Source organism: Drosophila mojavensis, unplaced genomic scaffold, assembly GCF_018153725.1.
Source record: "Drosophila mojavensis isolate 15081-1352.22 unplaced genomic scaffold, ASM1815372v1 contig_49, whole genome shotgun sequence".
Taxonomy (NCBI): Eukaryota; Metazoa; Arthropoda; class Insecta; order Diptera; family Drosophilidae; genus Drosophila; species Drosophila mojavensis.
The window spans coordinates 3,713,053-3,725,616 of NW_025318872.1; the positions used below are offsets into that span (position 1 = coordinate 3,713,053).

At 35.9% G+C, this 12,564-nt stretch overlaps 1 protein-coding gene across 7 annotated transcripts in view; it reads left to right on the top strand.

Annotated features, from left to right (window-relative positions):
* Window positions 1–1,671: 1,671 nt before the first annotated feature.
* LOC6578051 (neuronal acetylcholine receptor subunit alpha-7) overlaps window positions 1,672–12,564 on the top strand; it is a 129,814-nt gene continuing 118,921 nt past the window's right edge. For all 7 annotated transcript variants that reach the window (XM_032729444.2, XM_032729443.2, XM_032729442.2 and 4 more), the window contains exon 1: window positions 1,672–2,389. The gene's annotated coding sequence lies outside the window, so the exon portion shown is untranslated. The remainder of the gene's footprint in view (window positions 2,390–12,564) is intronic.

The window sequence follows — 12,564 nt, forward strand, 5'->3', positions numbered from 1 at the left end:
TTGCTTTGTATTGAATTGGATTTTATGGGCTGTGACAGTTTTGTGCTGCGAATGCTTTCCAGATACTTTCACAAATATGATTGGGCATAACTGTGGGGCTAAGTAAATTAAAGTATTTCTCTGCTTGGGCATTTAATTAGAAATAGTTGCAAATGCCCAACCTCGCCTCCGACTAATAATAGCCCTTTCACCACCTACAAGGACCTGCACTTCAATTTCAATTGGCTCTTGTGCTGTAATGCCGTGGAACAAGGCAACAGGGTGGCTACTGAAGATGTTTATTTGCACGGCTTTACAAAATGGTTGACGGCGGACAGTGCGCAATAATGCCGCAAATTGCGTGCAGTGTTGAGCAACAACTACAGCAGTAACAACAACAACAACAGCTTTATTTGTGGTCAGCTCTTTTGTTCATCAGCAAATTGGCAGTGGAACCAATTGCCACAGCTATTATGTTGAGGAAACAAATATGATCAAATTACATCGCTGGCAGCACTTGCAGATAAATGGGATGGCTTATCCGAAGGCATTTAATTACGAGCTGTTACGGCTCGAAGCAGAAAAGCTTAATGGTGCGGGGTTCTTTTTTTATCAATCAATATGGAAAGCAGTTTAAGAAGGAGAAAGACTATTCCTTTAAACGCAGCTCCAGTATGGCACAATACCTTAGCTAGACAATCCATTCACTCGATTGGAATTATAGTCAAATGATTTACTTATGAGGCTTTGCAGTTGATTTGAATTATATGAAAAGATTGACAGTGTGATTGTGGCGATGATAATTGCAGTACTTGCTAATAATACTAAATAAATTCACTTTCAAAACGGAGAGAAGTAATATATAGTAGACATGTTACAGCATTGGCTGAGACTTTGCTTTATGTTGTCAAGACCAGAAACTTGAGGTACCTATTGCTCTTTCTTTTATGAAAGTAAAATTAGTAAGAGGGGGAAAAACGTAAATAAAAAGCCCCATTAGGGTATTCTAAAATTAACATTAATTAGGGAACATTTAGTGGTTGTGTTAGGTCACAGCTGTTAATGAGCGTGTTGAAAAATCGAAGCATACTTTTTAGCTAATATAAACATATTTATATACATATATATATTTGTTTTTAATTAATTGATAAAACCCAAAGGTAAATTTTGTAATTTTCAAATTTGGTTTTAATTTAATTTTTAATAAATATTTAAATGTATTTTAAATGGATATGAAAATCAAAAATCAATTAAAGTCAAATGTCAATACGTTATGGTGTTCTATTTACAAACCTGCCCTACATTAAGCATTCATTAATTCGCTATCATTTGCATGTTTCACAATTGCTAATGTTGCCAACATTGTAGTATATAAAAGAAAATGAAACAAACGTAAATACTCATGCGAATTTCTCTTTTAATCTCTTCTTATTTCCTCTTTTTTAATACCGCACAGCAAAAATGCAATTACGCATTCAATTTAAATAAGGTTTTTTAAAAAATAAAAAGCGAATCATACACCACATATAAATGCGTAATGCAAATATTTAAATAAAATTAAAGCCAATAAGAACAAGCATATATACAAAATAAAATTGATAAACCTCATAGAAAACTCAACAATAACAAAAGTGTTCATAATTATAAAGAAAAATGTAGTTAAATAAAAAAAAAAAAAAAAAAAAAAAAACAATAAATAGAAATAAAATTAGTCAAATATGTTAAATACAAATTGCCAGCTTAAATTGCATCTGTATCTTTGTATCTTTTCTCTGTATCTATTTGCATCTAAATAACACTCAACTAAACTCAAAGCTCAAACTAAACTAAACTAAACTTTGCTAATTAATAACAAAAATGCAAACGCAATTTCAACCCAGATCAAATATATCGAAAATACCAATTAAAATTCGATTCAGTCAATCAGCCAAGCTACCAGCCAATCATCAATTGCAACTGCCATTTAATCATTCAGCAACATCCGCAACAACTACAACAACAACAAAAGCACACACAATAAATGCAACAACAAATGGTAATAATAATTAAATAAATCCTAAACGCACGTCATTAAATTCACCACTTAAAACGAGTTTAAAACCAATGAAAGCCAAACAAAACGAAAAGAGCTGAAAAAAGAAATAAAACAAACCATAAAAAAATAGCCATAAAAATATTTTTAAAATAATTTCTCAATTAATTATGGAACATTCATCAACATATTTGTTGTGTTTGTTCCATTGCCAAAACGAAAAGGCCGTCGCCCGCTTCCAGCTGCAGCCAACAAAGCAACAACAACGACAACCGCTGAGGCAAGTTAATAGCGAGACAACAAAAGCAACAACCGCAGCAAACAAACAACAACTGCAACTACAACAACTCAACGCACGTCACTCAACGCTTTCTCTGGGTAAGTACATCAAATATCGCTCCACAGAAAAAAAAAAAAAAAGATGAGCGCACATTCCCAAATAAAAATTTTGACTCAGCTAAGTTAGCGAAATGCACAAATTTAATTTGCACACAATTTTCAGCGCAGTCAACTTCCAAGTGGAAATCATAAAAACAAATTCCAATAGAGCGCACTTTGAATACTCTAGAAAATTATGAAGATTGGATAGAATACTCTCAAAGGAAATAGCATTAGCATAAGAAACTTGAGTGCATATAATTTCTTTTGGGATACCTAATGGGAGAATAGCAATAGACGAGGGTGTCTAAATGTGTGAATACGTGTATATATGCTAAGGCATATGTTATAGATACATAGATATATAAAACGAATTCGGTGACTTTGGCTTGCTTCTCAAAATGAGAAAGATATATTTAAATAGCCACGGGGCAAATATAATTAAAGGAGTATAATTGAAGAACAATTATGATTACCGTCTTATACTATATATTTACATCGCATACTTATTACCACATATATAAATGATTTCCCATTTTCAATGGGCTCAGGGTATATAAATGAGCTGTTATATGTTTCCAGATGGATGCAGACAGATATACAATACCAATAAGGTTAAATTGACGTGACTTCTCATTCTGATCGAAAATAACATAACAATCTCTGCTTCACATTGTTTGATAACACACTTGAATTATTGACACTTTCACAAGGTTTCGTTAAGTATGTATATAAAACTTTTGAGTTATTCCTTAAATTGACATTCTCAATGATTCAGTGAAGGAATATGTATAAATCAAACTTAAAGTCGTATTTGAATGTTCTCTGTCATTTATTAAAAATTCGAAAGAATTTTCTTTTGGACATAGACCCCTCTTCCTCTATTTTAGTTAGCACCTTAGTTTGAGTTGTCGAGCTTTTGAAAATTTAGTCTTATAAATATCAATCTTACGTTCTAAAAGTTTAATAACGAAATTCCATCCACGAAACAAATTATTCAACAAACAGGTTTCCCTAACATAGCCCAAACTGCAGTCGGTACGCCAACTGCGCAGTCAGCAGAGTGCATGTGTGTATGCGTGATTCTTTGTGTATGCAGAGAAGAAGTGAGAAAATTTTGGTATGTTGGTTCTTTGTAGGGCTCGTAGTCGATCGATCTCGAACCGAAATTAAATAAGTATATTTTTTAAGGCTATGCTAAACGAACACAATACATTCAGGTTAGGTTATGAGATCAACTAATACAGATAAAGTTCTAACGAATATTAGAGGTCTCATCTGATTCGTTTGCAGCTCTGGTGTGGGGCTCGCAGATCAATATCAATTTTGAAGTTGCCAGATGCCGAAAATAAAATGAGTAGCAGACATTTTGCTCCCAATTATCTCCAAAACATCATGAAAATAATTTTTTTTTAATGTGAGGGGTTTCTTGACATTAATTAAATTGTTGACAGATGCAAATTTCTTATTTAAGCATTGCCGAGTAGGGAGAGAACTCTCAATTGCTAGTCAATTAGCTTGCGTATATGCGATGCTTAATGCCGTATGCTCCATTGGCATGAATAGTGCATCTCCATGCACTCCAAGAGCTTGTCAGAGCGAGCGTCGAACAACAATCAAAAACGGGCTGGAAATACATTTTAAAAGGCGATAAAGCAACTGGCAACTGCGGCGCGCCGTCGCTCATTGCAGTAGGCAGCTGGCAGTTGCAATTGCAGTTGATATTTTTTGGCTGTTATGAATTTTGTATTGGGTCCATGCGCAAATCCAATAAAAATCACCGAAAGCAATTTTCGTTAGATGCACAAAAAAACAGGAATAAAAGAAAAATTGGAGGAAAAACAGGAGATTGGTTTGATGGCTGTAGTACGATTTTTTTTTTGCAACTCCGGCGAATGATTCGCATTCAAGGCGTTTTTCAAATGTTGCAAGAGTTCTTTTTTAGACACACCAACCACCACACACTGCACACATACAAAAGATGAGCAAAAATTTGTTGCAATTTATCGTAATGGATTCGCAGGGGAAACGTGTTTCGACACGTTGTAATTTTTTTTGTCGCTTTGCGATGCCACCAAACGAATGTTGCTTAATTTGCTTTTTATTCCAGTGGAAGCAAAAAATACACAAAAATGCGAGTCATTTGTAGCAAATGCTATTTTTTGCCCTCCTGCTCGGTTCGTTTCGAGCAATTTTGCTTCACTGCGAAAAATAATTGCTTCTCATTGAATGCTCAGCATCGATTGTACGCCGAAAATTTTAATTTGTTCATCATTAAATAAAGAAGGCTACTTTAAAGCGGTTTCCTTCTGATTTTCTATTATTCATCTACGAGCAATTCGTTCGCTTCTACAAAGCAAAAAAAAAAAAAAAAAAAATGTTAAAGCACGTTTTAAAGTGAAATGAGTTTTGATAGCGAAAGGCAAGAAAACTCATTTTAATTTAAGTAAATCAATATTCAATAATTTACTAGCCAAGTCAGACGTCAAAGCATTTGTTCTGAGACACTTTTTATTGATTTCTATTTTTATTTATTCCCCATACTAACTCAGTAAATATTTTATTGGCATATTCAATGCAAAATTCATTTTCCTTTTTATTTTTTGCACAAAATAAATTGAATTGGCAAGCTGATCGATTGAATCTAATTCAATCTTTCAATTATTGATGCTATTTCGGTGCTAAAAAAGCTATCGAATTTTATTTTTGAGCAAATTTCTTAGAAGATAGAATTGCCCTGGCGGTTATAAAAAAAAATATATATATATATATATATTTTTTTTTTTGTAAATGGAAGGTTGAGGCATGATATATGATGATGCTGTAACATAAATCCATTTAGGTTATTATTTTAAAAATAGAAGGACAAAATTCTTTACAAATTGCCATTTCAATTATGCGTTTTAAGATTTTAATTTCATTTTAATTCTCTTTATTTTATTATATTTTTCTTTAATATACATCCTGGTACATCATACATTTCTGATTCTTCAGCAATATTTATTACTTAACACCTTTGTGCGAGGGATCGCCGTTATTTACGTTTATACACGCATTTCTCGAACGCTTGTATTTCCGCCTTTAAAAAGGGCATCATCTAATTTAAATGCAGAATAGCGTGTTTTGCGCTGGTCAGCTGGTCGGGCCAGTTGTGAGTCTGTCAGGCTGTCGGGCTGTCGGACGTTTGTCATTTTGGCTGAAAAGTTCATTTCCCCAGTTGTCAACAGTTTATAATAGTTTTTGCCTTTGTGCGCTCGGGCCAACCAAGCGAACCGAAACCGAACCGCTCCAAACTAAACCCAGCTGCAGCAAGAGTTAGTGGGGATTGCCATTTGTTTGATGTTTCACTAGCAGTAAGCGTGTGCGCGTGTGTATGTGTGTGTGTGTGTGTATTTAGCTAGCCATTTCTCCATGTCTGGCACTGTCTCGGGGTCTATCTTTCAATTCCAGCTGGTTTATTTCATTGCTGCACAGGCAACTGTCCCATGCAAATCTGCTTTGCTGATTAAACCTAAATAATGTTGAGCGCTTCCTTTGCTGTGGCTGGTTTCAGTCTCAGACCCAGCCTCGCCCCGCCCCCGCCTCGCAGCTCCTTTTGTTTGCATGATGCTTTAAGAGATGCAGCATCTGCTCTTTTATGGCTGAATGCCACAGTGTATAATGGCTATGTGATTAGGCCTGCCCGCTCACTGGGGAAATCACGCTAGGCCAAAGCAAAGTTAATGCTTTACCCATCACATCAAATATTTGCTTATTGAAACCGAATTGTATAAAAATTCAGTTCAAAGTTACTAAAAGGGGTTGTCTTTAAAGTGCAATCAGGAATATAAATACGTTAATTTCCTGCTTCAAGTATAGACAGTAATGCAGTGATGATCCATTAGCTGTTCCAGTCACAATTTAATAGGATTTTTTATTTTTTTATTATATACATTTAGTTATAAGTAATGATGTCACGACTAATGATATGAAGCACAATAATTAATTATTTTGTTTCTATTGAAAATTTAATGGTATCGGAAAATGGGTTGCGATTAATTGAAACTCTCTAGAGTCTTCGTGGAAAAGTTTTAGGCACATCAACGGCAGCAGAACGGCTGCTACTGTTACGGAGCATTTATTAATGATTCATTGATTATGATTATTGGTTATTGAAATTAATGATATCGATAATAATCGATTCATTTTTTTCTTTCCATTAACAGTAATAAGTTGCTGAAATATGAAAAAGTCAATGCCAAATATATTTCATCCTAGGCCTGTACGGCGTATTTTGAAAATATGTAGGGTTGCCAGATGCGACCGTCATATTCGACACCTCATATCTTGTGCATCCCTTTATATTATTTCATACACATCTCAACATCTGGATCTATGAGAAAATTTGTGCATAGAAACAGTATATATTTTAAAACTTTGATATTCTATACAGGAGATACGTAAATATATACAGTAGAATCCGGTTATAAAGACTCCTTTTATAGCGTTCGTACGGTTATCGCGACGAAAATTCTGGTCCCCCGACAAACTTACATATATGAGCAACTTATAACATCTTCCGGGTATAACGACGGCGCCTTGAGCGTGGCTACAACCGAATTCTCCTGTATTTATATTGGAATCTTAAAACATGAATTGCTATATACATATGTATATTATATTCTATCTATTTAGACTTGAATAAGTAATCAAATATACTCAGAACTGCAGAACAACTATTGGAAGAAGTTTAGCTGAAATATATGTACCCAGTTGAGTCCATTCAGCATGTCTACATTCACTTTTAGCCATTAGCTCCTATAATAAGTTGCTTCCAGAAAGCTGCTTTTTATGTCAAATTCGTTAACATTAACTGTAGCCAGCGGCAACTCAATCATTTGGCTAAGCTCTGGTTAAACTCTTCTTCAGTTTGTCCTTGCCAGGCAAGGGCATTAAAAAGTTGTCATGCAGCTGGAGCTAGTTTTTTGTTCATTCACGTTTTTACCTCTTGCTAAATCTGAGACAATTTTCAACTTATAAGAGGCCTGCCTGCATTTGTATAATAACACAGTTGAGCTGCCGGTTGCAACCGGCTGCTTCCGTTGCCGTTCCCGTTGCCGTTGTCGTTAGTGTTGTCCTCGTGTCGCCGTATGTCCTGGCAACCTGCCTGCCTGCCTGGCCACTTGTTGTTGCATAGCTTTTCTGTTTTCCTTTTTTATCTATTTTTCTTTTTTGTATGGCAATGGCTTGTGCTTTATTTCCCTTTTAGCCTGCTGCACGGCTGATGCTGTTGCACGTAGCACAATTTCAATTTAATTTCTGTCTGGGCCCTTCGGCTGCGTCCTGCCCGTTGCTCGGCCATTGTCTTTTGCTTTGTTTGCAGTGCCATTTCCTTTGCGCCAACATGAAATTAACTTGTGTATTTGTATTCGTATATGATACTCAACTGCAACAACAACAGCAGCCGCCGCAGCTGCCCAAATAGATTACAGCTGCATATGATATCTGATATCGTTATATGAAAATTCATGTGTTAAATTTTTGCTCTTTCGGTCAACAGTTTAATTAAGGGGCGTGACAGAAATCGGTTTGTAATCCCATCTCAAGAGGCGGGATAGTAGGCGTGGAAGTGTTAAAGTAGAAATTGAAATTGAAATAAGCAACTGATTCAAGTTTATTCTAGCCTTAGGTTATAACATAAATATAAAATATGCACGAGCCTATATTTAAAATTTGGAGTCTCCAGCTTTAAGTATGTGACAAATATAATTTTTTCATTATATTTCGATAACGTTATTAATCGATAGTTTTCGATTTTGGGCCTAAGAAAAAGGACAGACAGTCAGACAGACAGGGCTAAATCGACTTAGTTAGTTGACCTGGACAAGAATATATATAGACTATGGTGCCTGCTACGCCTCCTGCCAGTTATATACATTGAACAAAGCCAGTATCCTGATATCCAATTTTCAATGGGTTCGGGATATAAATGTTCATTTGATTGAAACGTGTTCCCTTTATGAGAAAATTTCGAAAGAATGCATTGTTCAGCACAAACTGTAGCAGATCATACAACTGATTTAACAACAGAGTCTATTAAGGTAATATTTTAATAATATTTGCTTTCTATAAAAATCTCAATTTGATTTCAATTATATTCTAATATCGAATTATAGAAAAACAATGTATATAGGCAATTCTGAAATTCGTCAAGGCACATACTAATTGTTAGTATCTAAGATCTCCTCTTGAACACAGAGTAGATTTTTCTAATTGCCTGACCTTGCCAGCTGTTTCTTCTTCTTTTCTTGTTTCAACAGCTGCTTGTGGTCGCGTTTGGTGACTGTTGTAATTACGGAGTACTTGTTGTTTGGGCGCTTGAGGCTAACAAAGGCCCTATGGCATGAGCGTGCTATGCCCACAGCCCGACACCCTCGCTGACTGCAGAGTGCGCTAAGAGCGCGGCAATAACTGCACTTGAATCGCGCGCACAAAAGTATGCAGCGTTATTTGGCCAAATGACTTTTGACGCTCGACGCTCGACGCATGGCAATATTTGCATGTGGCTTGTGTGTGTGTGAGAGTGTGAATGTGTGTAGGAGTGGGTGTGCGAGTATTTATCGGCATGTTAGCGCCGTCAAGTGCTTACCCCTTGCTGGGAAAGGCCAGCTTCGAGTGACTTTCAAATATATGAAGCGAAAAAAAAAAAAAACAAATATGAAAACCAACAGAAAAACGGAATTCTACCATCGAAATTTGCACATAAATATTTCAAAGTGCATTTCACTCGAATTTAACCCGCATTGATGTATAAATGTTGAACATTTTTGTTGATTAGCTACGCGAGCGTATGTGGCATTGCGTTGGTATTTGTCTATCTATCTGTGTATGTGTGTGTGTATTTGCTAAACAGCTCAGCAATGAATTATTTGCTGGCGTTTATTTGGTATATCAGCTTTGGCATATAGAGATAAAGCTAACAATTAGCATCTATGCAATGAGGCAGGTCGATAGAATTCTGATAAATTGCTCATTCAAATCGTTTCCCAAATAAACATTAGGCGATTATTATTGCATATATATTAGTTTTAAAATGCTATACAATGAAAATGTTTCATAAAAATATGGCTTCTCATCTGTTTAGCTAAATAAATGATTCAAAATTTATTCCTCAAGTATATTCTCAATATTTTTATTGTTTTGACACTTGACAGTTTCAATGCTGGTAGATTAGAGGGAGGTATTCGGATACAATCAAAGTTTTATGTATTTAACTATTTACAAACAATATTATTATCTCTCTCCTGAATGTTTACGATTCTAAGACATAGATCAGTTTTGTTTGTGATTTAGATGGCAATAGCAATTTCTTAAAGCGTTTACATTCAATTTATAAACATTCTGTTAGTATTGTTAAAATGTATTCTGAGAATTTGAAAAGTTTGACTGTGTTGTTTTTTTTGCCCAGTCATACACGGTTGCGGCATTATCTAAAAGTACATTTTAAGTATACTTGTCTATATTATATATTTATATTGTATGCGCGTGTGCGTATTAACTTAAGAGCAGTCCCATATTCTATATTCTGCTTAATTGCTCTGCTTTGTATAATTTTAATTTTTTAGCAATATTGTTAAATCAGAATTATGGGAAAAGGGATAGCCTCCAATGAGTCATTATGAAATTTTGCCACGTGCTGTAATTTCACGATGAAGTATTGAGTAATTTTCCCATATCTCCAACTACGCTGAAGTAGGGATTTGTAGAAAATTTATTAGCAGGCCTGTTATACAGCATAAACAGAGACAAATTCTTACAGAGACCATAATTTCGTGATACCATTTAATAATATCGTATTATTAGAGACATAAAATAATAATGTATGGTATAATAATATATGGTCTCTGTTTTGTCATAGACTTCTCCTCTCATTTTAAACGTTTTTTTTTCTGAATATGGAATGATTATATATTATATTTGAAGCCTAAGCAGCAGCTCAAAAGATGTAATGTAAGGGACTAACCACTGGTTTGCGGGCCGCGCTTTACTATATTCCTTATATATATATATATATATATATATATATATATATATATATATATATATATATATATATATATGAGAATTTATGGGGTGTTTATATAAAAATATATATAATTCTAGAATGTGTAGAAATCTTCGTCGATATTATTGAGAAAACCTGCAGCCCCATGCACATTTCATTTTCGCATCGCCTTCTTTCCTCTTGCTAACTACAAATAACAGTTCTTTGCTTATCATTATGTGGTTTAATATTGGCCATTGTGGTTTAATATTGCCATTGTCCCATGTAAGCAATTCGATTACAAATTTTTTTGTACTCCGCTCAAAGTGCAAGTAGCATAAAATGCAAGCGCCAAAAAATCGCTTTAGCTGGCGATTTTTACGCTTCCTAAAGCATAAACTCAAACAAATTTGCTCAGCAGAGTGTGTGTGTGTGTGTGTGTGTTTGCCGGTGAGCGTGCCAAAGGGTTCAATTATGAGCCGAGCTTTGTTCAGGTGAGCAAACGCCTAAAAGCGTATCCCCAGCTGGGGAAACGGGCTATGCAAACAAGCAAAACAGTTTGGTAACTCTGCCAATTCAGCGGACTGGCAACTCTGCCGCTCTAATGTGTGAAAAATATGTAGCGCCTCGCCAGGTGTAAAGCTCTGTCCGCAGGGAACTCAAAAAGCACCTTCAACTTTGAGTCGAAAGGGACTCCACTTCGTTTTGCTTTTGTTTTTGTTTTTGCTGCTGCGCCTAAGCGACTGCAACTTTTATTGGAAAAAAACGAGATAGAGAGAGAGAAATAGAGAGTGATAGTGAGAAGGGGAAAATCTCAGGGGACGTAGAAGTGCGAGTGGCCTATCAATTTCAAGGCTCATTGTGTATGACTCAGGCATTGGTGAAGCATTAAATTAACTTTAAAAACTTTGCGAGCGCAGCAGAAAAACAAAACAAAAGCGAAAACTAAACTTGAAATTAATTAACCGCGACAAGGCCAAAGCAATTTCATAAAAAACAATGAAAAATACAAACGCAGCCCGGCCACACGCTTCCACACTGGCAAAAATCAAGTCCTAGAGCAAATGCGACCGAGTCTCTGCAATTTAAACTTTTCCAGCATTTCATTTCATTTCCTACCACATAACTCATAAAGCCCCTAATTACGCGAACAGCTGACGCGAACCAGAGACAAAATAAAGCCAAATAGGGTGGATGAACGCTAGAGCCAAGGGCCAGCCAGAAAAGAAAGAGGACGACGAGCACGGATGGGACATTCGAGCCACAGCCCTCAGCTATGCCCACAACAAAGACAAGTTCGCGATTTGTTATAACAAAATATATAATATTCTCTTTGCGACCGCGAATTAAAAAACTTTTGCAGCTTCAAGTGCAATATTTTGAAACTGGCTGAAGCAAGAAATACAGAATGAGATATTTACCTGATGAAATATTTTGATTATTATTAATTTGTACAACAGTCTCCTTCGATCATAGAAGTATTAACATATGTATTCCTTCCGATATCAAATTGAAGCTATCGCCACTTAAATATCTAATATAAATATATCAAATTGATGTGCGATTTCCATTCAGCTTACGAATAATATTTCATAGATCCATATTACGAGTGCTAGATTCACAATATAGATTCGCGAACCGGCCTTGTCTGCAATACCCTGTAAATTCGCAAGTACCACGCACGTGTACGTTTTTGTGGTTTGCCCCCCACCCTCCTCCCTCCTCGAGGGGAACGCCAGAAAGCATGCTTTTGTTGCTGCTTTTTCTACGTCTTCAACGGAACAAGCGGAACGAAACACGCAGCCTCGCCGCATGTATTTCAATTACTGCATTTCTCAGTCAGGCTCCAGCCCCTTCCCAGTCCCATTTGCCTCCCTCTATGGGCTCGCACTTCGAGCATCAGTAACGCGTTTGTGCGCCCCGCCCATTGGGCAGCCGCCCTCGCAAGCATTTTTTATGGATTTTTAATTTGCGCCAGGCGCGCATATTTTACTCCACTTTTTATATATATTTTTTTAATGTATTTTTATTTTTATTTTTTTTTTATTTTTATGTTTTTATACTCATTCAGGAAAGTGAATCAGTATATTGGTTTTGTGCAATGTCCGTCTTGCTGTCCGTCCGTCTGTCCGTCTGTCCGTCCGTCCGTCTG